At 46.8% G+C, this 27,627-nt stretch overlaps 1 protein-coding gene and 1 long non-coding RNA gene across 14 annotated transcripts in view; one reads left to right on the top strand and one right to left on the bottom strand.

Moving 5' to 3' along the window:
- The window catches only part of LPP (LIM domain containing preferred translocation partner in lipoma), a 331,648-nt gene that overhangs the window by 4,445 nt on the left and 299,576 nt on the right, over positions 1-27,627 (top strand). For 4 of the 13 annotated variants that reach the window (XM_064385632.1, XM_064385621.1, XM_064385633.1 and 1 more), the window contains exons 1-2: positions 1,587-1,709; positions 16,968-17,073. The gene's annotated coding sequence lies outside the window, so the exon portion shown is untranslated. Of the gene's footprint in view, positions 1-98; positions 242-1,382; positions 1,508-1,586; positions 1,710-16,967; positions 17,074-17,669; positions 20,873-27,627 lie in introns of those variants that run through there. The other 9 variants (XM_064385623.1, XM_064385626.1, XM_064385629.1 and 6 more) reach the window with 4 other exon arrangements.
- Positions 23,518-25,000, bottom strand: LOC135278812 (uncharacterized). Its single transcript, XR_010346214.1, has 2 exons — positions 24,929-25,000; positions 23,518-24,460 (listed from the first exon to the last, which is right to left on the bottom strand). It is a non-coding gene; the product is annotated as an uncharacterized LOC135278812 (long non-coding RNA).

Here is a 27,627-nt window from a genome sequence, read left to right on the forward strand (position 1 = left end):
GATTGGAGGGAAGATCTTGTGTTTGGTGTTCATGTGTGCATTGGAGGAGAGAATCAGTTAAGTTTGAAAAACTTAGTGTTTTTCTCTTTCTGATTTAGGAAGCTCTTTGTTTTGCAAAATAGAAACAAACAGAGAAAAGAAAACAACAAATCAAACCGAAAACCACAGACCAGAAAAAACCCCCACAATACATTAAAGCTTTTGAGCGCTTATGCCTTCCTGAGAAGCAGAGTTTAACAAGGTTAGTTCTTTTCTTTCATCCTTCTCCTGGGCATGGCAGGCCGTGTAGGGCTGGCAATGTTTTCCAGTCCAAAAAGAAAAACAACTAAAACTTGTTACCCTCACTTAATCATTGCAATTAAGGTTATCGGTAAAGACAACTCAGTGGAGATTCTGTTGTGACCTCCAAGAGCTGGTTTCGATCAGGTTCTGAGCAACTGCAAGAGCTGGCATGAAAATGATCATTTTTTAAGTCACTGTCAGCAAGTCTCTGTCATTTTAGACTGTCAGTATCTGTTGTTGGGATCTGTGGGTGACAGTGACACGCATGTGAGTCAGAAGAACTCACAAACTATCACAATATGCTCAGGGAAGGAAAACAAACATCGGTGGAGTCGTGGGCTGCTGATAACCTTTTCTTAGACAATGTTATAAGCTTTGGAGTGTTGCAGGCTGTTAGGATGTTTTCTGTTGCTCTTGGTGGCATAAGGGAACTTTGGAATACTGTGATTCCTCAGCAAATTCATGAATTACTTAGGTTGGTTTGGGGGCAGGGAGGGATGCATGAGGGTCTCTGGCTTATGCCAGTTTTGTTGTTGGGTATAGCCCATCAGCCCTCTTTGGGGTTTGCAGATCTGGCTGGGAGGGATCCTCTTTTGTGCCTTAGAGAGTTTATGCACATGAACACCCTCTAAGTAGGTTCCATTCAGCTCCTGGCTGCCTTCCTCCCCTTGCTCCTGCTGCTCAGTGATGCTTCAAGGCAGGAAAACTTCCTCCAAATCTTGGATGATTGTGCTGCCAGTGGAATAGTTAGTTGAGATTTAATATGGCCATTATCTTTAGGTAATAAAGTATCAGCTAACTTGCCATAACTATCTTGTTTAATGTCTATTAAAAGCCCCACATACTTCACTCACTGGGTGAAATTTAATAGAAGTTCATCTAAGCATTTACTGCTTATTTAATTTAAAAATAAGTTGATCTCCATGACTGGAGTAACAGGCACTAAGGATTTAATTAACATTTAGTAAACTGCCCTGTTAGCTCTGAATTGCACAGTCAGGTCTTGTTTATTCATCAATTTGTAACTACCCTCTCCTTCTTTTTTTTTTTTTTTTTGGCCATTTGATCTCATTGTGGGGAGCTGGAGTCATCTTCTATTCTCCCTCTGCTCCTGATCTCTTCTCACATGGAGAGCCTGTGTCAGGGCTGTGGGCTGGAATACTGCCGAGGAGCCAGGACCCAGCTGCTCAGATTGAGACCAGCCCAGACAGCTGGGCAAAGGCAGGTGGGATGGAGGAGACTGAATTGACAGGTTGTCCCACAGGCCTTGAAAAAGGATCTGTGGAGCCCCATGGGGTGGGTAGGGTTGCACTGTGTGGTGGGTTAGAAATGGTCCAGCTTCAAACCTTCCCTTAAACTGAGCTCTGTTATGTTTGAGTATCTCCTGTATGGCTTTTTCAGCAGTGTGGCTGCTGCATGGAATTCAGGTTGGTGAGGTTTGCTTTTTGGATGGAGAATGTTGGGGTGTTGTTACAGGTGACTTGTGGGTGGTCCTGCTGCAGAGCCTGTTGTGGGTGTACCCCAGCTGGGGTGGTTTCTGTGTCAGTAATGTGCGCATGTGCATTTTACACGTGCTGTGTGCACGTACCCTAAGGAGATCTCTGTTTCAGCAGTTTATTACCTCACCTTAACAGATTTGAATTACTCCACTTAGTGAGGCATGAATGGAAGCAAGGAGTCTCCCAGATAGCCAGGCAGCAGCGCCTGGCTTGGGAGAGTGATTGAATTAGCAACTGATAAATGACTGTAGCTCCAGCTGCTGCATCATCACTACCTCACTAGCCTGGGTGTCGGTGAAGTCCCTGTTCAACCTCTTTGCTGAGGGACATCAGCTGGCTTGCATTTGACACACCTTGTTGTTTGAGATAGAGACTTGATTTGCTTATCGTGAGTTTGGGCAAACCTTGAGAGATAGCTCAAGGTATTAGTGTGGCCAAGACAAGCCTATAATCTGGATATCCCCAGAAAAAAATGGATACTGATTGTGGTAGCCACGTGGCAAACCTGTAGTTGTTTGCATGCTGTGAACTTTGTTAAAAGAATGGTGTTAAAGTTGCAAAGTCCAAAGCTATGAAATGTCAGAATGAAGGTCGTTGAAACCTTAATTAACCCTCCCCTGCAATCAGGTTTTATGATATAGCCACTTAATTGCCAGAGCACCTACTCTTTGTGCCCAGAGTGGAAGGTGATACTTAATGATCATCTATTCAGTTGCTTTTCTCTTTGTGCAATGTGTGGCCCCAAGCCTTATTTACCACGTACTGTTCAAATTCAAGACAGAATGCAGAGTTATTAATTTTCTTTTTTGCTTTTCTGGAGCGCTCTTTGCTCTTTCATTGGAACACTTTGGAAGTTGGAGGAAGTATTTTTGTAGTGCCTTCCCAATGTGAAGGAAAATTGTTCTTGCCATTTTACTGGTGGGACACTGAGGCTTGGAGAGGCACGAAACTAGCTGTCTCACATCACCCTTGACACTGAAATCATGGAGTAAAAAGGAGTTAGACCAGGGTTGTTCTCTTAAGTGTGCAGTCATAACTGATAATAAAGCAAAGAAATGGTTGGGAAGAATTGTTTGTAATTACAGACTGAAGTTAACATCCTTTCTGCTCAACTCCAGAGATTACTCTGAACTGTTCCTTGCACTTACGCTTATCTTCTCCCATATTTCCTACTGTACCTGCCTCATATGCATTATCATCATTATCTTTGAGTGGGGGCAAAGCCTGTACTTACCTTGCATGAGTATTAAAATACCTAGCTTAGTGTGGAAGCTGGTCTTTGCCTCTGGCATTTGGAGGCTAGAGCAGATTAGTGCTGTTGGAACTGAAATGTGGTGGTGAGGAGGTCCAGAAATGAGCCACAGAGATGTTTAAGGTCCAGGGGATATTTATGTATAAAAATACCTTTCAAGGAGTAGAAGTAATGAGGACTTCACATCATCTGCTTGCTGCTTCCTCGGTGACTTGTTTTACCATGTAAAGTGTGACTGACATTTTTCAGAGTTGGAGCTTCTTTTAAAGCTTCAGTTGAAGCTTCTTTTAAAGCTTATTCATCACTTCTGATCCTGCAGGCTATTTTTTTGGAGAATGAGAATTATGCCTTCCTTAGCACTGCTTCACTTTGGTGCTTTTTCTGAGAATCCATTTCTTTTTCAAGTTCCTTGGGATGCAGAGCTGAGCTTGGAAAACACGACATTGCATCTTTGCCATTTAAGGAGGTCTTGGTGAACCTTCTGCATAGTAAGTTTGAAATTCAAGTGTATGAGTAATCCAGCTGAACTCTGCAGTTACGTGTGTGCCTGAAGATAAGCGAGTGTTTTAGCACTGTCCTGTACCCAAATCCTAACCTGTTCCCAAGGCAGACAGATGGGGAACAAAAAGTGCAAAGGGTTAAAGTTACTGAGGAGATGTCAGGCTTCTTTCCTACTGTACCATGCAGAGTGACCAGAGCCTCACTGCAGTGAAGAGTCAGCCTTATTCAGAGCAGGAGATCGGATTGTGAGTGGTGCAAACGTTTGCAGACTTTTAGCAGTGGCAATAAGTGAAGGACTGTGGGGCAGAAGCATATTTTGGAAGTTAGGAATGATGCCTTGGACCACTGTATTGCTGCAGGAATGAGTGGAGGGTTCTTGCCATGTGGTGCCTCCTTTGAGTGTCTCCCTCTGCTTCTAAGGTTTGGGAACATGGCCAGAGCAGCAGGTGGACTTTAAACAATATAAATGAGCATGTCTTTCTAAAGCACTCCACCCACTCAGGTCCTTGAAGTGTCTGGGTGAAAGGATGGCAGCTCACAGAGTGCCTGTGTGTCTCCTTCCATGGCTTGGCACGGCTTGTTTTGCTCTGTTGTGTGGGAGAACTGTGAACTTGGGGTGTGTGGAGGCTGGGGAGGTTGGTTGAGAAATTTTTAAGGACTACATCGTAGCCTGGGAGAAGGAGCTATAAGAGCAGAGCTCATTACCTTTCCACGCACGAGGATCCCTGCAGGGTGTGTTCATTTATAAGTCATCCTGGATGAAGTTAGTTACTCCATGCCCTCATTGCACACACAGCCTACAGGCAGTGTGTTGTGGGCACTGTTCCTACAGCTGGGTATCACATTTCATTGAGGATGCAGGGCAGGTGGCTTGATATCCCCTCACCTTTGCACTGCTGGGTGCATTGCTTTTCTCTGCTCTGTCCTGGGATAGGATAGAGAGGATTGCTCCAGTGAGTAACAATGATCATCTGTGCTGCTTGTCCCCACCCTGTCTGGGATCAGACCACTCTCTGGACTCTTGTGCTCAGATCCACATCACCCTGCTTCCCTGGATGCCATGGCCCAAGCCTCCAAATCTGTATTCATTTGCACACCTGATGTGGTGTGTTAGGTCTGGGGTTATGCTGTCAAGTGCCAGAAGTCCAAGTGAAAGTGATCTGCTCCAGCTTTGTTGGCTTCAGGGCAGCTGCCTGCCTGTGTTGGCTGTTCCCTGTCCCTTGAAGTGCAGTGAGGCACAAGCAACCTGATGGGTTTTTGCAAGAACTGTTGATAAATTTCTTGTGTCTCAGGTGACTTGATTCTTGCCTGATTAAGGGTGTGCCCATTTTCAGGTGTGGAGCTGGATGTGCAAAGGTAGCTGTGTTATCAGAAAGTCGGTGGCTCATCTCATTTAGTTTTAACTCCCTTGGCAGAGGACCTGCTAGAATGGGAATATATTTTGTGTGTTTTAGTTGTGCAAATTCTACCTGATGTGGAATGATACCTGATAAAGTGATTCCAGATGTTTTTGATCTGCAGAAAGACAATACCTATCCATCTAATGAAAGACATTAGTAATTCTGGGTATGGTATTGATATACTCCTGGTTTCCTTTTGTCCTTTGTCTTTGTTTCCATATCCAATAGCCAGGATTTTCTTGTGTTGTCCATATCTCCAAATTTGACCAGTAGCATCTTGCGCTGGGCCTGGCACTTGTTTTGCTACCTGAAGGAGAGTTGTGGGTCTGGCAAACAGTGTGCATCAAATTCCTGTGAACCCAAGCAAAGAGCATAAGCTGCATCCATGAAGTGATGTCTGGGTCTGAGGAGGTCCTGCCCTGGGAGGTGAAGAATGCTGAGAGAAGAGCAAAATGATTGACTTGCAGACATAGACTGATTATGAGCAGAGATCAAAAAGATGTAGAAAGTGCTTGTTAGCAGAATGTGACTAAGATAAAGACCTGATAAGTATTGAAATGTGTGGAGGAAAGGGAAGCAACAGCTTCTGACAGAGCAGAGCTGTACATGTAGGATTTGCAACTTGGTGCAAAGCAATTCTGGGTCATGGGAACGTGTGGCTACTGTGGTTCTGCCCCTGCAAGCCATTGCCACTTATGTCCCTGTAACAAATGTTCGGTCTGGAACCCACTTGGGCTTTTCCTATCCTTCCTGGGGAGTTCATCTCCCTCACGGCTGTCCATCGCTGCAGTTTCTGAGCTGTGCGTACTCCCTGTCTCATTCCTCAGCCCTTACTCACAGGAGGCCTCTGTGTGAGGGAGGGACACCCAAGAGAAACATGAAACTTGTAAAGTCCCTTGCCACGAGGAATTTGGGTGGCTGATCAGCTGCAGCTGGGTGTTTGGGAGCCTGCTGGAGGTCTGTGGGCTGTGAGTGTGATCTGCAGCACTCCAGAGCGTGGGATGGAGCTTGGGGGAAGGTGGTTTTCCCCTGCAAAGGGCAACCCCTGTCTGGGGGCTCCTGGTAGAGCTGCACTGGCCCAGCCTGTTAGCAAAAGTCAGTTGTGCATTTGGATGGGGTAAAGTGGAGGAGGGGAGCAGTATGAGTCACTGAAGTTATCAGCCACCAGAAGTAGGCTGTAAGCTATAGGGGACACCTCGTGCCTCCATCCTAAAACAGTGAAATGTGCCAGGGGAGATACAGCCGTATGTGCAAATACAGCGTGTGGGTTTGGGTTTTGGTCCAGCATTCCCATCCATAAATAGGCCAGCCCCTTCCTTACGCTAGCGTTTGTGTGCACTTCTCCAACATGAACCAGCTAATCCCAACAGATGTTTGGCAGCCTCCAGAGCCCATAAGGAAGTTAAATATCATTGCACTTTGCTAGAGAGATACGCAGGATTCCAGTAACACCTGCTAGGAGGTCCCATTGGAGCCGTGTGTGTTGGTGGCTGTGTGGGCTCAGCTCAGCAGGGCACCTGCTGCCGTGGCCTCAGGCTGCCCTGGCACACTGTGCGAGGGCTGTGCTGGGCTGCCATTGACATCAAAGACACAACTTCCTTTAGGTTGTGAGGGAGAGTGGGATTTAGCAATATGTTTATACACTCCCACTTTATTAAAGTCTAGTTGAAAGGAGAGAACTGTGGGTTTTGTTTGCTGCCTGCCTTTGTCCGTGTGCTGATGTGTCCACTTCCATGGGGGCTGTGTGTGAAGTCCTGGTTGGACTGTATCCTGAGTTCCTCTCTTTCCCCGACTGTCAACATTTAGTTGCAGGCTTTAACACCTCTGAGAACAAGAAAGTGGTGATTTATTCTGGGGTTGTCTCTGGACTGACCGGTTTGTGATTCAAGAAGGACTGAGGATCATATTCATTTTTCCTGGCCTCTATTTCTGCTCTGGCTGGGTGGCTGTCCTGATTTTTTGGCAGTGTTGTAATTATAAGACTGCTAAGTGAAGTGCTTGGGACAGCAGTAGGATAGCTCTGGATTACAAATACATCAAGCACTTTTCTTAGGTGTTCCCCCACTCAGTTCTTCAACAGTCTCCATGAAATATAAATGATGGTTCTGAATACTGCATGTTGTTAAAGCTTCCTGGAGTGTCTTTAGGGCACAGACCCCACCAGTTTTTGCCATTCAGCACCTCAAGAAGTCTTGGGTGTCTTCTGTGGTGATGGGCTGTGGGCTGCTTGTCCTGTCCCTCGTTGCTCTGAACCTGCTGCAGTTGCTTTGCTACACCAAGTGTGTGCATCTGACTGTAGCCTGTGCTGCCAGCGGCTGCTGCCCAGCCTTTTTGTCTGCATTAGTTTAATTGAGTGAGGAGCTTGCAGGAGAAGCTATTCATTCCCCTGGTAACTGTGCTTGACAATCAGGAGTTATTCTGGGGGTGAAGGACTTGTACAGATTTGTTTACCTTGGTTGGGGATCCATAACCCCTAATAGTTTCTTGCTCATAGGAGCCGAGTGGACTTGGTTTGCTGCTAATTAAAAGCCAAAAGGGTATGTAGTCTTTTCCAACATAATTACCATCTTTGGTGAACAGAGCAAAACTATGCTGACTTCCTATTTGTTTCTAAACCCCTTGCTTGTGTGCTGTGTTACTTTGCACTGGCCCTGATGCACGGGAGGGCCCCATCAGGGCCAGCAGCTCCGTCCTGGTGCACAGGGAATTTGTGCTTGAATCCTTTGTCTGCTGTTCTACCAAAGGATAAATATAGAAGAAGCACAGGGTTGTTAAAAATGTTATGAAGTTAATAATTACATTTAGGATCGAGAATGTGTTTTCTTGGTCGGAAGCCATTAAAGGCGATAGAAGTGAGCGTGTGTACCCTGTGTGCCAGAGCGTGTTTTTATCTTGGCTTTTTATGGGCTAAAAACCAGCAGGAAGAAGAAAAAGGTTTTGAATGTGTGTGTGTGTGTGCTCACTACCAGGAACTCCAGTTCCTAGATAGTTTAGTTTCTATCACCAATTGGTTTCAGATATACATTGACTTTGATTCATGTGTTGAGTTGGGCCTGTTACAGTGGAAGATGCCCCCTTTCCTTTCTATTTGCCCAGTCTCTGCTTCTGTCAAGTTTTTGCCTTGACACGACTGTACCTGCAGCAGGAGGGGGTCTGAGAGTCTTTTTCGGCTGGTTCTGAGTGTTCCTGGCAAATGTTTGTGCTCCTTCTGTGCAAATTGGAGGGGTTGGCTGATGGCACTGCTGGGTTGAGGGCTGAAAGATGTCCTGTCCAAGGTGGCTGGGCTCCCTGGAAGCAGGGCCTCGAGCTCTGCAACTGCTGTTTGCTCTCTGTGTGAAAAGCGGAAGTCTCCAGCCTGCTGTTTATCCTCACCATTACCTTATGGTGGGGTTTGGGCCCCTGAGCTCCAGCTGGGGTAGGAGGAATGGCTGTCTGGGCAGCAGTCAGTGGCTGAACATCCTCTCAACGGAATGGTGCTGGGGTGGGCAGGAATCTCTCAGGACTAGGTTTAGAGGCTGGGACAGGATCAGCTCCATTCATAATGCTCTGGAAATGGATGTGTTTGACCTGCTGTAGAGGCTGGTGATGGCAGCTGTGCCCGCTCATCTGCAATGCCCCCTTTTGCTTTTGCACCCTGGGTACAAAAGTGAGATGTGTTCACTTTGCACAGGGAGTGTTCTCAAAATTGCTGTGCTCTACTGTGGCATGTGCAGGGAGCAGCAAAGGGGCTGTTATTTTCTTAATCTGCCTGTTTGATGAGGCAGTATCTGGCTGTGCCCTTAGCAACGGGTTTTTTAATGCAGATCAAGTCTCCTGTTTTAATTGACTAAGAAAAAAGAACTTGAAGAGGGTATGAACCCATGACCTTGAGATAAATAGTTTCTTATTGAGTTTCTGAGCCCCTAAGCCGCCCCCTCTTGTGAGAGTAGCATGGTTTAATCAAAGGTCAGAGGCTTTGTTGCTCTCTGAACGCCTCAGAAAAAGAGGGTGACATGAGAGAGTTCTCCCCGGTCCTCTGTGACTGCAGTCATTTTTGGCCTGTCAAGTTCCCTTTGAGCTCGCTGTGCTTGTCCTCTGTTCCTGGGTGATGGCTCTCTTGACCTTCTGTGGTCTCTGTGAACGCTGATAAAGACCTGGTGATCAGGTCAGCTGTGTTTCTGGGGGTTGGAACTATATATACGGTGGCTATGGGCAAATGGCTTTTGCAAGGCTGCTGTGAGCCCCTGTGTGCAGCATGCAGATTCACAGCCCTGATAGGACATAACCTTTGCTTGCCAGCTCTTCCCACACTGCTCCCACGCGTGTCTCCTGTTTCTAGGCTGAAAGCCAAGTGTGGGATCTCACACACTGCTGTGTGGTCAGTCTTGGCATGTGCTGACTTGTGCTTGGCCCCTGATGCCTAAGCTGTTGCAGTTGATCACGGAGGTCCCCCCTCATTTTATTCTGTGTTTCCTTCTTGGGTGGTGACCAGGCCTGTGTCTGTACTTCGTGTGAGAGGAGCAGTATTAGTTTGTCTTTCTGTCTCCTCCTCTGCCTTCTGTTTTCCCAACTGCAGTCACTAATGCTTCTTGAGCCTGGCTGATGGCTGTCATGGAGCTGGTCTTGCTTGCACATTGAATGCTGACTTCCTTGATTCTGTGCCAGTTCTGTCTTTGAAAGTACTGTCTGGCAAGTCCTGGAGAGATCTTTGCCTCCAAAAGCTTCTGCGGTTCCCTTCTGTTTTTCCCCATCACCAAGTAAAAAATAAAAACACTTGGCTCTGTAACAAATGCTGGCTTCAAATGCTGGTGACAAAATTCCTGCTGACAAGATTAGTATGGTAGGGTAGGAGTAGGTGAAGACAGGTGCGATGGTTGTGTTATGCTGTTAGGTGCTCCTGTGAATCACAGAGCTAGACAGAAAAGGTTGAAGAGCCCTTTCCTGGTCTCGAGTGGTTTGTACCTTTGGTGTGATGTTGCGATCACACGCTGTAGCACATGTTTCGAATGAGTAAATCTGAACTCTTCTGGAATACAGCACCCAGGTGTAGCAGGTTGGAGGATATCACGTGGGAAACTTTGGGAAGAACACAGAAAATTAGTAGCCAAGAAGACTTTGTGCTGAGAAACCATCAGGTACATGGGAAGAAGTGTGATCTCTCCCTGCAAGCACCAGCGAGTTCCAGTAAGGCTGCTGGGAGATGTATAATTGCTAACTTTGCCACTTTGCAAACCATAATCCTCTTTCTTTTCACTGAGAAAGAGGAATGCAGACAAAGTGAACCAAATCACAGAGGTTCAGGGATGCAATTTTGTAGTAATTTTTGATGCTCTAGGCAAATAATAAAGGAAACACCATCTAGTGCATTTACTTCTCCAGGTCAAGGTACAATGCCATGGAAGGTCTAAATCCTTTTTATAATCTATTTTTAAGGAGAGTAAAGAAGTGACAATACTTGCCCTTACTGTGCTGAAAAGTTTCGTAATAAATCACAGTCTCCTCTTAATTAAGCCCTTTTGGTGGGAGAATATTCCACAGAATTCTCATGGAAATCTGTGAGTGCTGGTTCTCTTGCGCAGGGTGGTGAAAGGGTATCCAAGCTCTGCCACCTTCCCTTTTCTTGTGCCCAAGTCCCAGCTGGCAGGATGGGAACATGTATAGGGTTGGGTGCCAGGCAACTGTGTGCTGTCCCCACCTCTGTCACATTTTGGGGGAGCAAGTCCTTCCCTGGCATGCATGGAGCTCGTGTCGTCCTGCAGGCAGATCACCAGGTCGCTGTGCTGGATGGATGGGTGTTTGGTGGCTGTGCTGTGGGACAGCACGTGCATGGTCCTGCTGAGCTGGGGCATTGGAATTGCCTTTCCTTCCCCTTGTCATGCTGGTGTGAGTGCAGGAGACCCTCTCATTCTCCTTTTTGCTAGTTATTAGTGTCAGGCTGGGGTTTGCCACCACAGGGCTGGTGGTGGTGATGTTCAGACGTCCTTTGGGAAAGAGAGGGGCAGCAGTTTTGTCTGCAGTGGAGCTCCAAGGCTCTGTGTGATGGTCACAGCAAAGTAAAGGGCAGCACCTTTGCTATTGTCCCTCCCCATCCCTACCCTGGAGTGGGACTATCTGGGAGCAGCCCAGTTTCTCCATCACATGGAGGAAGAGCATAAAGCAGAGTCTCAAGTGCTGCCCCTACTATTTGTTTCTTTATTTATTCCTTTGCCATAAGGGCCAAATTCAGTCAGGAGTCTGGCTTCCAGCTGAAGTCAGGGTAATTTAGGGACTAAACCAGCCTTTTAATATATATTCTGCATGTCTCAGACCCCATCTATGATGGAGGTAATGGTACCCTCTTGTTCAGAAGGCAGATGCATACACAGGCGTCTCTGGCCCTCGTACTTTTCAGATGCAATGAGAGCACGTATTACAGCTTCTCAGAATTGCTCCAGAAATTTTTATCTATATTTGGAATAAATGGGTCCTTTCTCAAAATTGAGCTTTCTGAGGGAAATGTCAGCTTGCAACTCATTTCTTGTAAAGAAAAAAAAAAACAAACTTGGGTTTTTTCCTATTATTCTATTTGTGACGGTAAAAATATTTGTTGAAAACAGAAATGTTTTTATGAGGTGCAGTCAGTGGTGAGGCTGCTCCACATGCTGCTGGGTGATTGCCACATGTCCACGTTTACCTGGGCCTCTCTGCCCCTTCCAAGCTTTTTCCTTTTTTTCTTGAAGGAATAAGCTTCTTTGGCCTCTCCCAGCAGCTGTTTGGAAAGGGAAGCAGCAACACTGAGAAAGTTTTGGGTTTTTGTTGCCTTTTTTTTTTTAACACATGTTCATCCCACCTGGAGGTGTTTTAAGTCTGAGGTGGGAGCAGGCCAGTCCTGGCCTTACCTTTGCTATTAAGGTATAAAGGTGAAAGAAGATGGTCAATGCTTGCAGGGGCAAACATTTCTAAACCAGAGAGCTTTACTGATCCTGGTTGATTGTACTTTTTTAAACATCTCCATGGATTATAGTGTTTTCAAAAATACCAAGTTTGACCACATGGGCACAGAAGTGTGGAATCCAGTTGTCTGCCAACATATTTGTTGCTATTTTGGAACGATCTGACCAAAAATTTAAGCCTTGAATAGGCTGTCTGGTCATAAAGGCTCCAAGTTTTAAAAGTTTCTTTTACAAATGGCTTGAAGGATCATGATAAGAGCGTCTGCCATGCTGCCTGGGGTTTCATTGTGGTGGCACCTGAGCAAGCCCAGGAGAAGGTATTCTCTGCCTTCAGATTTTGGCCATTGGAAACCAAAATGGTTAAAGGGCTTCTGCCCTGGGGCACAGCACTGCTCTGCTCCCTGTGCTCCTGGGCACTGTCAGTGTGTTTTTCTTGATTGAGACATGTATTAGGGCACTAATTCTGCTGGTGCTGCCTGGGGAGAATGGCCATTCCTTGGGGAGTGAGAGAATGGCATCTTTTGGGTTGAAAAATGTTATTCATTGTTTGAAACCCAGGATCTGTGGTGCTCTGATACTGCATGATCAATTGTCCTTCTTTGATCGAGAAGTTGGGGTGCATTCGAGTGAGAAAGTGAAGGTGCCCCCCTCTTGCTCAGGGTGTCTCTGACCAGGCTTAGTGAAATGCAGACAGCAAACAGTGGGGGAAAAAGAAAAATGAAAATAAAACTCACTGAGGCTGTTTTGAAAATCTTCCAGTAAGCTGAGGGAGTGTGAGCAGCGTGAGGTCAGTAGTCTGTGCTTGAAAATACGGGATCCAATCCTGGTGTCAGTTACAGACATGTAAATCACAGGCAGTGCTGCTGGCAGTGGCAGGAGCTGCTGAAAGGCTGCTCCAGCTTGGGACCTGCAGGCTTTCTGGCACAGACATGCTGATTCCTCTCGTTCCTTAGCCACCCTTTTTTTCTATCTGTCCTTGGGCATTTAAAATTTAACAGCAGTGCAGCATGGCTGGTCCTGCTTTTGGGTTGGTTCCTGACCATTGTGGCCCAGTGGCTCCAGCTCAGGGTGGCTCCTGGCTTGTGGGATGCCATAGGAGCATCTCAGCTGCTGTTTAGATCTGTTCTGCTCCAAATGCTCTTTTCATTTCCTATAATACAGCAATCTCTGGGGCAGCTGGATGCCATCCTTTCAGTGGAAGTCGGATCCCATCCCTTCTGTGCTGAAGTGTTCTGTTTGCCCCCCTGTTCTCCTAACTCATTTTCCCCCTCTTGTTTTAGTCACATTTAATGAATACCAGGACAAACCTGAAAATCAAGTGGGACTGCAGAGACAAAACTATGCATCCTGGTCCCAAAGCCTGCTGTGCACTGCTGGATGACCTTGGGTCTCCCTTGGGGCAATGCTTTTAGCACCAGGCTCTGCACCCTGCAGCACATAGGGGCTTCCAGGGAGTTTGCTCTCTTATGGGAGCTCTTTTTCTGCACCCAAGCTGACAGACTGTGCTGTGGTCAGGATCAGCTTTCCTCCAGGACGAGAGCTGGACCAGGAGCTCGGAAGTGATAAGCCCCATTATAGCCAATTTTGACACATGGGGTTGTAGTGGGATTGGAAGCAGCTCTGTCCCGAGTGCTGTCTAGGAGGGGTGTGTGCTTCCTTGCAGACTGAAACCATTCAGAGTCACTGCTTTTCACCAGCATAGGATCTGACACCCCAAAAGGCAGCAGCCGGGCTGTTTGTGTTGGTGACTCCCTGAGCAGGTGCTGTGCTGGCAGCCGAGCAGGAAAAACATGTCCCCAGCTTTTGTTGTCTCCTGTGATCCTTTTATTAGATAACTTCAGCAGTGTACTGTTGAATCGAGCAGTTTAATTTTAATCCACGAAACCTGAGAAGCACAGATGCTAACACAGAAAACTGTTAAGGCCAGATCCTGCACGTGTCACTGTCCCAGCATGGAAAGATGAGTACCTGTTTAGGTATGGCTGTGTTCAGGTGGAAAGCTACCAATGTATATAAGCTGAATTTTAAGTCAGAGCTTGACTCCAGATTGAGGTTTGCATGAAAGGGGTCTGATTTTTCCAGTAGACGAGAATGTGGAGATCTCAGACAGCTCCCTCAGTGCAGTGGCCAGAGTGCCTGAGGGTCAGGGCTCTGGCAGTGGAGAAGATAACATGAGAATTCTGAGTTTGGGAACTTTGGCCAGCAAATAACACATATATTGGCACAGAGTGGGAAAGACATAAAAAGACATATGTCAGAACAGGGCAGGCTTTTAAGTGGTTTTCATTTAAAGTGAAAAGGTCAGATTGAATGAGGTTGGCATCTGGGGAACTGTTCGTGCACCTGCCAGTCAAAGCAGGGGGAACCCATGTCAGTTCATGCTGATGGGTGACTGGCTGAGAGCTTGTCTGTGTTTAAAAATTGGTGACTGGAACAGTTAAAATGACAATTTTCCTTGTGGCTGTCAGGTTGAGCCATCTGCTTCGTGAAGGAATGGAACAAAGGATCCCAGCACGAGGCCGCTTTATCCCACTTCAACTGGTGTTTGCACTTGGGCTTCAACAAGTACAGCTATGCTGATTTAAAATATAATAATAGTAATAAATAGACTCTAAATATTGGTAACACTTTCAAGTGTAAAGGAGATCAAAAGTGAGTGCAGCTTTTGAGTAGTCAGAAAAACAGATGCCATTCAAAACAGGCTGTTCTGGGAGAAGTGTAATTAGCTGAAGTCATTTTCACAGGTAGATTTTTCATTTATAGGAACTGTGGTGTCTGGTTACTTCCATTTCTACGTGGCCACTGTGGAGTTATGTTAGGGATGCCTGTTTGTCTGAAAGTGCTGACTTCTGCTCTTTGAAACTTGGAGCTATTGCAGAGGTTTTTCCACTGTCCATTCCTGAAAAATCTGAACAATCTAAGAACACTCAAGCCATAACACAGGACTGATGCTTAAATTCAGGCGTTGTAAACTACTGGTTTTAGATTTAAATCTGCAAACAGAAAAGTTGCTTTCTCTACTTGTGTGTTAAGTTCATATTTATTTTTTCATGAGAAATATTGATTCTTACTGTCAGTAATACAGCATTACTATTGTCAGCCAGTGAGTGAATGAACTGCTTCTGATCATTTTGTCTGTAATGGAGTAGTCTGATAGACTGGCTTGGGTGGGTATTGCTGTGACCAGTCAGGCTGTCCCTGTCCTGCTCACCTGTGGATGTGCTGCCAGTGTGGAGTGCCTGAGTGCCTGCCTGGGCATCCATGGGGTGCTGGGCCCCACTTGCTGCTGAGAGGGTGGGTTCACAGCAACTTTTCAGCTGGGTGCCTCAAGGAGGGTATGTGGTGTCCTGCTCACCTTGCTACAGGAAGCCAGTCACAGTGACAGGGACAGCTGATGTGGGAAGCAAAGCCAGGAAGATGCAGTTCAATTGGCCAAATCCTGTCACTGATCTTGTAAGCATTTTGTGAGTTAAACTTGATGAGAGACAACCCTGAACCAAGATTTTTTTAAACACAAGTTGGGTCCCATGAAGTATTACCTGGAGCTCCTGGAGAGGCTGTTGTGAGTTGAACTGAAATAGTCTTGGAATCAGAGGGGAGTGTTGCTGTCTTCTGCCTTTGCAGATAAGACTGAAGGGCATTTTGCCAGGAGCCTGTGGGAAGGACCTAAATTGTATGTAACTCTACATCATTTTAAAATGAAAAGTAAACATGCACAACCATAATATTTGCTTGTTCTTGTCTCCTCGTTGATGGATGGAGAGAAATTGCTCTTTGGCTGAGTTCATCAGCAATAAACCTCTGCAGTTACTCATCTTCATCCCTGCAGTGAGAGGGAGAGGCCATTGGAATTTCCAGTTGATTTTATTCTCATAACACCTTAGGGGAGCTCTGATGGTCCTGGGGACTTTTAAACCTGCCTCTCCCTGTGGTGAATCGGGGCTGGTGCCAGCACAGGGACCATGGGATTGAGCTGGGTCAGAATGAAGCTCAGTGTGCTCTTGTGCTGTTGGCACAATGGACGTGTGCCTCTGCTTGGGAGAGGCAAAAGCCCTGCCAGTCTCTTTGCTGTTGTAGCCTCAGACACTGCATGGGGGACAAGGGGTGTTGGAAGGGCAGGAAGCCCTTCTCACTGTGTGACAGGGAAGAGGGGCTTGGACCATGAGCCACCAACACATTTTGCTCCTTTGTTGTAGATTTGTGGGCTCACGTGCACCATCATGAATAGCACAGGTACAACAAACAAGTCTGAACTGAGCTTTTCCATAGTGAAGCAGCAAATAGCAGAAGTTTTCTCTGCTGCGCTGTGATGACAAGCTTGTGCTTGTCATGGGCAGAGATAAGGCTTTAGAGTGACCAGGATGTGGCTGGGACGGGATGCTGGCCAGGGGCTGATGGGGACAGGAAGGAGTGTGTGCTTCAGATGCTGCTGGTCTCTGTAGGATGCACCGTGACATGTGTCCTGGCATGTCCCATGCCACACGGTGGCCACGTGGCCTGGTTGTCCCCTCTGCTCTAACTTCATCATCTGCAGAAGGGGAAAGCACAGCATTGAGCAGCTCACATCAAGAGAACGTGGTGTCTGCTTCTCAGCTTCAGGAAAGGGTGAGATAGTCCCCACTGGGAATTGTACAGAGCTCCAGAGAGAAGAGGCTGTGCTGAGGGGGAGGGCTGCTGGTGTAGCTGTGCTCAGAGTAATGGTAACCCCACGAGTTCAAAATGCCTTAAATGGCGCCTTCTACCTCATTCTGCCCAAGGCCAGAGAGGAGTGATGGCTCACCCTGTACTCTTATTTTATGCCTCAGTTGGCATCTCCGTATCACTTTCTCTTCTCAATGGCATTAAGAGCAGTAAAGGAGTGGTGACTTGAGGAGGTGTGAGTTGGTGCCCAGGCTCTGGCAGCTGACATTTCTGGTCATTGCTCGTCACTGGCCCAGTTCAGGGTAGAGGGTCTTGCTTTTGGAGGTGCTGAAAGGAGTCCAGGAGTATGGTCATTTCTGCTTGAGAAAGCTGGGAAGGAAAATGCTGCATTTCCCAGAAATTGTGTGGGTTAAACTGCTGGCTTTGGAGACGTGTTGGGAAGCCCATCCAGTGTGCATTACTCAAGTCTCTCTCTTTTCAGGGCTGGGAAAGAAACCCAAAGTCGTGAGTCTGGTGGAGCCCTGCGTGTTTCCAAACGCCCTGCTCTGAGTTCATCCCACCAGTAAGGCTGTGCAGCGTGAGAGCTGGTATGTAAGCACAATTCACAGGCACAAGGGACAAGAAGGATGTCAGGCTTTTCTGACAGTGGCACCTTGTTCATGGCTCTCAAAGTTTGGAGGGAGAGTGGGATCACTGGAAAATACAAGACAAACTGATGGTTCCCTGGTGGTGCTTACACCCAGAGGCTTTGGTGGGGAAGGGATCAGCACTGAGAGGCTGTGAGTGTCCAGAAGTCATCCCAGGCTGTGGTGCTGAGGCTTTAGACACGCTCTGTGGAGAGATGTGTGGTGTCATAGCACGCACAGAGAGGCAACGTGGGGGTAATGACAAATGCACACACCAGAAATGCATACACACACACAGACACAGGCTGTACAAGTGTAGGCACATGGAAACAAAGATGGCAATGCATATATAGTATATACTATACAGTGGCATATGAGAGCTTGGGGGTGTATATACCAAATGTCTGTATATACTATATATGGCAATTGAAGAATGCATATGCATTCATGTTCTCTTTTTTTCTTTCTGTCTCTTCTGTCTTTCTGTGGAGCTGTTGCAAAACTACCAGATTCAACCTCCTGGGGAGCCTTTCTGGCCAAGGTTTTACAAGCCAGCACCTGCTTTGCCTGCCTGACTTCTTTCTATATTTATTCCTCTGCAGCCGGTTTTTGCCTTTGCCTGTGGAACTGTCACAAACATTTGTGCTGGCTTTTGACTGCACAGGACTTCAGCTTGCAAGTCCTAAATCTGCCTTTGTGCATGGTAGAGGAGCAGGTGTTTGTGTGCATGGTTGTGCATCTGTGTGTCTGAGCATCCCTGGTCCTTGCTGTCTGCATTACATGGCCTGTGTCCCTGTGATTCTGCAGCAGTCCCTCTGTTCTCTGCCCCTTCAAGATGTTTTTATGAATCAAATAGTCTCAGTCATCCTGCTTATGTAATTTTTCATTTAAATTAACCACCCCTGACCCAGTGACTGCTTTATAATGATCCATACTGCTGTGCAGAAGGCTTAAGTCAGATTTTATTCCCAGGTTTCACTTCCCAAGCTTACTCCTGTGGCAAGGAGGAGCATTTGTGTTGCCATGTAGCAGGGAACTCCTGGTTAGGCTGTGGTTGGACATAGATGTGTCCATTCCTCTGGTTTCTCTCCTCTGTGTTGTTTGGGGTGGAAGGTGTTCTGAAACAGAGTTGCTGAACACAGGTGCTTAGATGCCTCTGTTTAAAGTGAGCACACTAGCAGGGGAGAAAGTATAAAGCTGGGAAAAGGAAGGGAGATCCTAGTGGTGTCCTGGGGAAGTCAAGCTGGGGAGTAGCCATAGTGTGGGTCTCCATCAACAAGTGCAGCCCGAGGAGCCATGCGCTCGTTCCTGGTTTGATGGGTATAACTTCCACATGCTGAAAAGCAGTGCTGGGCTGCCTGCCAGGAGCTGGGGAATGGCTTGTCCTCATCTGCTCAAGCCCCTGTGCTCCCACCCGTTATTAACAGCTCTCTTCTCTGCTGAAATGGGAGTCCTCTAAGGTCACAAAAGTGTTAGTCCCAGGTTTCAACCCCAGGAGCCATAAAACGTACCCTGCCTGACCCCTCTTCAAAGGCAAAGGCAGTGTGAGCAGCCCTCACTCCCCTGGGTTTCGTGTCCCTGTCCCCACCATGTGTGCCACTGCAGCCTGCATTCCTCTCCCATTCCGTAAGCTCTCTGCCTCTCGTGCTGACACAGCTAATGTTTCTCTGCTGGCAGGGCAGGCAAGGTGGTGGCGTTTAACTCTTAGGGAGAGCTTTGATCTGTTCAACTCTGGTGGTACACCAGAGGTGTAAGGGCTGGTCTGCATCTGTGATGGGGTTTTTGCTCTTCCACGTGTTCCCCATCCCTTTTCTGCTGGAAAACTTGAATCAGAGTTGGTAAAACCTGTACAAACCTGACACTTTTTACATTGGTTTTGTGAGTAGCTCCTGTTTCTGACCATGGAGAAATCTCCAGGTAACCCTGCTGCTGGTTGGAGCACACAGCTCCTGTGGGGGGTTTTAGTGGGCTTTTGGAAAAAAATAATTAATCAGCTACCCATGGAGAGCTAGTCCCAGCCTGCAATGCACTGAGGTTGTCCTGGAGTACCACTTAGTGCCACTTGGACTGTTGACTTTTTAAAGCTGCCTTTATGACCACCAGTGTAATGAATGTGTGCTGGTGCTGCCTGGCAAGGTTGACCTTTTTGCAGTGGTAGCAGTGGTTCACTGAGTTAAATGTGGGTGTATTCTAAAAGGCAGAGAACTTTTGTTACTTGTTAAAGCAATGGTTTAAATGGTTTCTGTCACCTGTGAGTGCTAAACTCTTGTTGCCACGGGCCCAGACCCCTGCTCAGTTCCTGGAGATAATTGCAGAGCCTCTGTCACTGCAGGATTTCAGCTCCTCCTGAAGCCTGTGCCTCAGTACCAGTGAAAGCCAGATGTACTGTAATGTCGCTTTTTTACAGTTTGTTTTGGCCATACATGGGCAGAGTCAGCTCTGGAATTCCTTCCCTATAAATTCAATAGCATCTTGTGGGTGGTGCTGGGGAATCACTCTGGTCTGGTTGGATCGCCTTGCCTCGGCAGCCTGTTTGCCTTGAAAATGTCCTGCTGTGCACATTCCTGAGAGGCTGCCTGCCCCTGGAGCCATGGCTGCAGCTACCAGGAGGCTGCTGGCCCATGCTGGCAGGCAGAGTCAGCTCCTGCTGCCTGCAGGTCAGCCTTTGCTGCTGAGGACTGATGCTTGAGGCAGTGCTGGCATGGGGATGTTGCTCTGGTGTGCATGCAGGCTCTGCAGGGATAGTTATGCCCTCGAAGAAAACTGCCTGTTAAACTTGTGTGTTTGAGCATTGACATTCAAGTCCCTTTTCCAAGGGTAGGGAGACTGGGTGCTCCCCAATTCTCACCTGACATGGGATACAGTGATGTGTGTCCCAGCAGGGATTAATGGGTGCTGTCATCCTGGGATTCCTTGTACCTGCATGGATCTTGTCTTGTCCTTCAGTTTGTGCCTTTCTGCAGTGCTATATTTTGTTTTTATGGGTTTTTTCCCATAATGCCAGTTCAAGTACATGCTGTTTGTGAAGCACTAGCTTGATGAGGCAGGTCAGGGGAGATTTCCCTGTGCCAGGTGAGCAGCCAGTGTGGGATGTGGTGTGACTGATAATTGAGCCTGCCTTCTCTGGGCCAAGCTGATGTTGCTGTAACCACAGTCTGAATCTGCCTATTTGCCTTCACAGAACACTAAAAAGCAGTTCTAGGAGGTTTGCTGCTGGTGAGTTGAGGTATGAAAGAGAGGTTTGTTGCGGGGGCTGAGCAGCAACAACTTCTGGAGTTGCTCCCATTGAATCTTTCTGTGCGTCCCTAGTAGGGGACAGAGATGCAGTGTCACCCATCATGCCAGGAGCCTCCGAAGCACATTTGAAGGTGATTATGTGTGGCCCCATGTCCAGGCTCTGTGTAGGTCAGCAAAGGCAATGTGCTCAGCTCATGCTTCAGAGGGGCAAGTCATCCCTGTGCCAAAGCCAGGGAGAGAAGGGTGATTTTTTTTTTTTTGACATCCTTTGGAGTTTTGATCTCCATATTTGGAAATGTTTACCCATTGCTCTGATCTATTGCAAGGGAGGGGAGGTGACTCAGGGTCTGGTGGAAGCAGGATTTGAATTCCTGTAGTAAGGTTTTTTTTTTTAATCCCCCCCTTTCTTGTTTTGGAAGCTTGTTGTGGTCAGTTTTCAGTTCTCTCTTGCTCCTGGACCTTGTTCCAAATTTGATGTGCTCGAGAGGGAAACATGTTAGCAAAGGAGCTTGCCTGAATGCTGGTAAGTGCATCATTGCTGTTATAGCAAGCAATTTGGGATTTTTTTTTTGTAGTTTTGTTTAGTCAGATGTATTGCATCAAAGTGTGTGCATTGCTGGTGGAGGCAGGCATGTGGATCAACAGCAAGGGATCCAATGAAACCTTCTGTAGCAGGGAGAGTTGGCTTAGTGGATTGGTCTCAAAGGCAAAATGTTTCTTCAGGAATAGGTATAAAGATAATTTAAGCCAGCTCCCATTCAGTCACGCTTTTCCTTTTAGTTTCACTTGCTAGTGCAGCAAGGCAGCAGAGCACTGTAGGGTAAAGGAGGATATATTCATGTGGTCAGCAAGGAAAACACAGCTTATGTATGATTTCTGTCTCTTAAGAGTGTGTGATAAAAGGCTGTATAACACATGGGTATATTTCTCTCGGTTGTTAATATTTAACTCTGCTCTCTTAGTTGAAGTTTAGCTACTGTAACTGGACAAGCTTTGAGTGTCTGTTTTTTTCCTATTGTTCTGTATTTTTCCTTAGTGGTAAGTTTGTAATCTGTCTGATATTGTAGCTGGCTGCTTCTTTTTTCTTTTTTTTTTCTTTCCCCCAACTTCTCCCCTCCTCCTGCTCTTTCCTTTCTATTTCCTGAAAGGAAGCTGCAGTTCATCCAGACAGTCAGGGGTGTGGGGGGAACCTGGAAGATGCTCCGCTTCCTGTTTTATTCATGGCAGCTAAAACCATGCTGAGGAATCTGGAGCAGAGATCCACCATCCTGCATTCCTCTTGTCATTTGGAGCATGTAACATGTACAGAGTGCTTTTAACACTGCTCTGGGGGTCATGGAGCAGCCAGTCCTGTGCTTCAAATGGGAGGCACTGCACTTCATCCTTTTACTTTGGAAGGGGCATTGGTGAAAACCCTTTTAAAGTTTCCAATGCTGGTTAGTAATCCTTGTATCTTTTCAGCTAACTGGTATTTTTGGGCTTCTTCAGACCTGTTACTTCATAGTCTCCATCTTAAATTTAAGACCTTTGTTGGAAAGGTAAACCACTTGTCGATTTTAATTTGTCCCTTTAAATAGGGCTTAATACTTCTTGGTTTTTCCAGAGATGTGGATTTGCAGAAGGTCCTTGAGGTACAAAACTGTCTGGATTGTCTTGAAGAGGAAAAGATAGTTAGCATGAGGATGGATGTGTGATAGAAAACACTCGGCCACAAAAAGTGATGCAGGACTGCTAGAGCCTTTTCTGTGGCTGAGACATGCTGGGGTTTCTAGAGTTCAGCTGTGTTTTAATCTTTGTTGTTTCAAAAGGCTGATTGGATTACTGCAGCTTTTGGGGTCAGGGCCTGGCTGGGCTGAGCTTGGTGCAAAGGGAAGAACTGCTGTCCTAAAGAGTGCCCAGCCTGAACGGGCAGGGGAGGTGATGGCTCAGGGAACAGGGCCCTGGGGACGTGTATGGAGCTGTCACAGCACTTGAAACCTCAGCCCAAGGACTCCCCCAGTGACACTCATCCTCTGTCGTGCATGGTGGTGCCCAGCTGTGGCATTGTGGCAGTGGGACCATGGTCTGTGTTGCTCCTTGTGCGCTGTGCTTTGCTCTGTGTGCACACGTGCCCCTGTGCGATGGCCGAGCTTCTGGTGGCACGCGGATGTGGCACATCCAGGCTCCACCAGCTGCCTGTGGCTGAGCTTGGAGCTTTGGGAACAGCACGGCGGGACTGGAAATGATGATGTTCTGTTCCCCTCGCAGTTTCTTCCCTTTCCTGCTCCCCAGGACGTGCTGTTTGTTGGAAGACAAGGATGAGCAGTGCCTGGGTGCCGCAGCCCAGTGCTCCGGGCAGGGCTAGTCTGGCACGTCTGGGAAAGCGCTTTGGGACTCGTAATGTTCACGTGCTGATCCTTCTCTGTGCAACACCTCACCCCTGCGAGGACGTGACTTGAGAGCTGGACAGACTGTGCAGGATGAGCTCCCCATGTGCTGCCTGTACCCCCTTTCCTGGTGGGTGCTGGCAGAGCTGGGGGAGCTCTGGAGGACGAGGCGATGCCCACGGCTGGGACTGCAGGCTGCCAGGGCTCTCCATCTGGTGTTTCTCCAGGACCTGAGCAGATTCAGTGACCACTGACACTATCCAGGATCCACAAAGGATTTTCTCCTGCTCCAGGAACAAAGCCATTAAGGGCTGACCTGTAAATTAATACAGCTGGCTAAAGATTTTTTTTTCCCTCCTCTAGCCTGGCATCTAGTAAACACTCCAGCCTGAGAAGCCTTCCATGGCACTGGCCCTCAAGAGTGTTCAGAGCTCCATGCCCGTCTTTCTTAGGCTTCTCTCAATCTCTTTTAATGATGTGTTAAACATAAAGGACTTGCTTTAGCTCCTGTGTAAGGAAGGTTTGGGTTCACAGCCCATCCTTCATCCTGGCTGTTGCCCTGGTCAGTACAGGGCTGGCACTGCATAGTTGGCACAGGGGTTACACCAGCACTGTGATTTGAGTGCTCTGAGGGAGCTCAGTATGCACTGAGGGCTGTGGGTATGTGCCCCACGGCAGGTAAGAGAAGCTGCCCCAGATAGCATGGGACTGGCACATGTGGGCATGGATGGAGTGAAGGTTACAAACATCTGCACATCTTATACATTGCGTTTCTTTAGGCAAAGGTTTTGGATTTCTTAAGTACTAAATTGTGCCTGAAAACTGAGGGAAGTAGTGTTATTGTTGTGTGCAGGCACAGAAATTAGGGCACTGTGTAGCAGATTAGGGAAAAGTGCAAATCTCTGTATTTCATGTGATGGTTTGTGCTCAGCTCCTGCAGACAGGTGGGTGCTTTGTGTCCTCGGGCAGAGTGGTGCTGTTAAACCCATCTCTCTTACTCTAATAAAGTCATACTTCTCTGAGCACAAAATATTTCTGCATCAGTTGCTTAAAGGTAAACCAAGGGGCATTGAGTATTTCATAAAGCTGATCTGTGTTTCTAGTGTGTGACATGATCTCAACACGTATCATTACATTAGAAGTTTCCAGATGGCACCTCACCTAATTGCACGGCTGCTCTTTCCTGGGATCTGAGTGGAGTGCAGGCTTTTAAGAAGTGTCTGTTGTTATTAGCTTTATCATACACGTTCTCCTGTACCAGCTGCTCACACAGCAGGAAGTATCACTCACAGCTTAATTCTTCAGTCAGCTTTGGGGAGGACTTTGCTCCTGTGAGTTAGGTATTTGCATTTGGGATGGGATCTCCAAGGGAGAACAACTTGTTTGCCTCCAGTGAGTGTGTTGGTTAAAGGACTAACGTGCCCAGGAGCAGGAAAGGAGTTGCTCTTGTTGCTTTACTGATGTCCTCGAATAGTTAACTGTGCTTACTGCTTGTCCTGGTGGGGGAGGACAATGTTTTAAAGAAATATCAGGTTTCAGAAGCCTGGCTGCCTGTGGTGGAGAGGAAAAGAATCCTTGTGCTGTGCTGTCTCACACTCCTACTGCAAAAATATCAGAGGGACAAGTTCTGGTGAAGCTGCCTGTTTTTGGCAGCCACTTCCCTCCTACATCCTTGTTCTTCAGGTAAATCCCTCTTCAACTCCATTTGCTGTTCCCCTTTCTTCCCTGAAAAGTCGTTATCATCCCTTGAAATTAAGAAAAGGACAGGAGGAGGGAATAAATGGATGTTAAGAAGTAGAAAACAATCAATTAAATAGTACATAGCATGTAATTTTGCTTGGAAACTTACCATGAAATTGAGGAGCACTTTAACAACTAGTAATTTAAATTGCATTTGAACACTGCTAATGAGTTGTTTGCATAGGAATTTTGGTCATTTCACAGCAAGTTGTTGTCTTTAGTACCCCTTCCTTCAGTTAAAAAAAAGATTAAAAATTTCTTGATGAGGTAGATGCTGTAGTCAACTGGTCCAACTATTGCTAGTAAAAGATGGTACCATGGAAATTCTGCAGGGCCCTGTTAGCTTTGGAGTCATTTACATGCTTAGCATCAGCACTTCCAGTGTTAAATATGTGAGAATTTGATGCTTTTTATCTAAAAAAGCTTGTTATTTCTAAATGGTAGCAAAATAATATAATCCCTATTGCACTCACCAGCATGATGGAGTTGAGGAAGCTGAAGAATTTCCTCCAATCTCCTGGGGTTGGGGTTTGCAGCTGTGAGACTGACCCAACAGTGAATCTCTTGGATCAGTCCTTATCACCTCAGACAAATCAAAACAATGCTTTGGGATCTGATCCTGACTTGCTCCACCTGAAGAGGAACAACAGAGAGGTGCTGATTGGCTTTGCCTGTGGGGTATTTGTATTTAAGTTATTAGTCTTGTTTTTCCAGTGTTTAATGCTCTCCTCCACCACTATTTTGCTTCTAAAATGCCAACAATTTTCAGCAAAAGGCAATATCAGCCTAATCATGTTGCTACTTTGCTGCTGGTTGTGCTGGGAACAGACTCTATAGGAAGGCAAATGCAAGTTACTTGTGCCTGTTGCTGAATGAACATCCCATTTTCAGAGCAGGGTTTTTGCAAATCCGTGGGTATGCTTAGCATATGGAAGGGGGTTCCAGTATCAAAACAAATCTGGCCTCCTGTTTCTGAATGTGTAGGTTGTTTCTTAGAAGATGGAACCTTTAAAATCTGTCCCTGCAAACATGGCTGTTAAATCCTGCTATTTCTAGAGGTGTGAGGCAGCTGTCTGCACTGAGATAAGCTATAAAAAGGCAATATTTTCCAAACCCAGCGTTTTTAACTATACCTGCCAGACAGCTTGGCCAGCAGGAGTTCACCAGGAGTGTCACCACTGTTGCCCTTTTATGCACAGGGTGCTGAGTGGTGTAAAAACTTCTGGGCAAGTTTCCAGGGTCACATTAAGCACCAGCTCTTCCATCCCTATTGGGTGAGATGCTACTATGTGCATTCTGTGTGAAGGAAGGGGTGCTTGTTGGCTTGGTGTTTTACATGGTCTCCTGTTATTTTCCAGGTGATTGTTTGACTTTTGTTCCTAATTTTCATTGTGTCTTGCTTGTTGCTGATTTGGTGACCATGTCTAATCACAGGGGATTTGAATGGCCCCACTGTTATTTCCTTGGAGGCATTCCTGTGCTGTGTAGTCTTGAGGGTAGCTGGTGAGTTCAGATGAAACCAGTAACAAAAACTGTAATTTTTCCTGCCGATCTGGATGAGGATTCTCACAGCACACTGGTGCTCTCACATGGGCTTCCTGACACATGTGGTTCCTGCAGTGCTTTGTTAGTTATCAGCTAATTCTCCCCCAAGATGTGTGAGGGTCAGAAAGCTGCATCAGATAACCTTGTAGAGGCTCTTAGGGCTGCGGGCACAGAGACGGACGTGGCTTTGAGCGTGTTCCCAGTGAAGTATTTCTGGAGGATGGGAGGGATCTGGGGATTGGCTGTGTTGCAGTGACTGGAGCAATGTCCTCATGGAGGTGAGGAGCTGGTGTGTGCAGGGAGGTGGGGTAAAATCCATAGGGTAGAGAAGTGCAGGGATCTAGAGAGCAGAAACCCCAGACAGCCTAGGTTCTCATGATGCTAAAAGCTGGTTCTTTATCTCAACTCATTAAGCTGTCTAGCAAGTACTTTGGCCCTTTTATTTGAATGGAATGAGCACCTTGATTCCTAAGAAGTGATTCCTGACGAATCACCTTGATTCCTGAGAAGTGTTCCACCTGTTATGCAAATCCCTCATCCCGCTCCCGCATGGCTGTGGTTGCCAGCCAACCAGCCCAGTTCCATGCATGGGCTCTGACATGGGTGGAGGGTTTTGTTTTCCCTGTTTTAATGTTTTTATTCACTGAATAAATACCTTTTAGTCACCTCTGGACGTCCTGTGTGTTGTGGGTAATCTTTTCTTTGTAATTTCTATTTCCTTACCATTTCAGTAGTTACTCGCCTCTTTTCCAACTTCCTTCCAAAGGTAGACACACACTCAGCTGGTGGAATTGGATGTAGATTTGATAATTGCTCCCTGAGCAAACAGCCATGTGTGTCTGCTTGTCCAAAAACCTACTGAAGACTGAAAAGGAGTGAGACTGAATGGAAGTGGGGTTTGAAATAATTCTAGTGAGTTACTTCTGGCTGTGTCTCTCCCTGTGGGGCTCCCACAAGCTCTTCTGCATCTCAGGATTTGAGCTGAGGTTGAACTGGGCTGGTAAAGGCCCTTTGTTTCCCCACCTCCCTGTCTCAACTTTTTTTTTTTTTTAAATGCAGCTAAATTCAAGTGATAACTTTATAACAGAGATAAGGAAGAAAAAGTCTTACAGTTAGATTAGTTTGCAGTGGAGGGAAGGCAAGCACCAAGGGAACACACACTGAGGTACCCTGAAATGCTGAGGTGGCTTATTTATCACTTACCAGCCCAGTAAATGTATCCTGTGCTTTACAAGTGGGGAAGATGACAATCCTTGTCCTAAAGATTCTGCAAAGCAAGGCAGACAAATGTGCACTTGAGGTCTGTGGAGAGGTTAGCACAGGTAATTGCTGGAGATCAAACTCCAGATAATGCAGATTCCTGGAAGAGAAGGGCTTTTGCTGTGGGAGTTGTGGGTGAAGGATTTTTCAAGTGCTGGAGGAGTGGATTGAGAGAGGAAGGTAAATGGGTATGGAGGGAGGTGAGAAGACCTGAAAGGAAAGAATGTTGAAGGGGAGGGAAGAAAGTGAGAAAAGGAGTAGGAGGAAAAAAAGAGCAGCAAGTCTGCTGTGGGAGGGGATGGTGTAGATGAGAGTCAAGATGACCTTAATGTCTCTTCGTTGTGTGTTAAAAGCTATGCCATAACTC

Source organism: Passer domesticus, chromosome 11 (genome assembly GCF_036417665.1).
Source record: "Passer domesticus isolate bPasDom1 chromosome 11, bPasDom1.hap1, whole genome shotgun sequence".
Lineage (NCBI taxonomy): Eukaryota > Metazoa > Chordata > Aves > Passeriformes > Passeridae > Passer > Passer domesticus.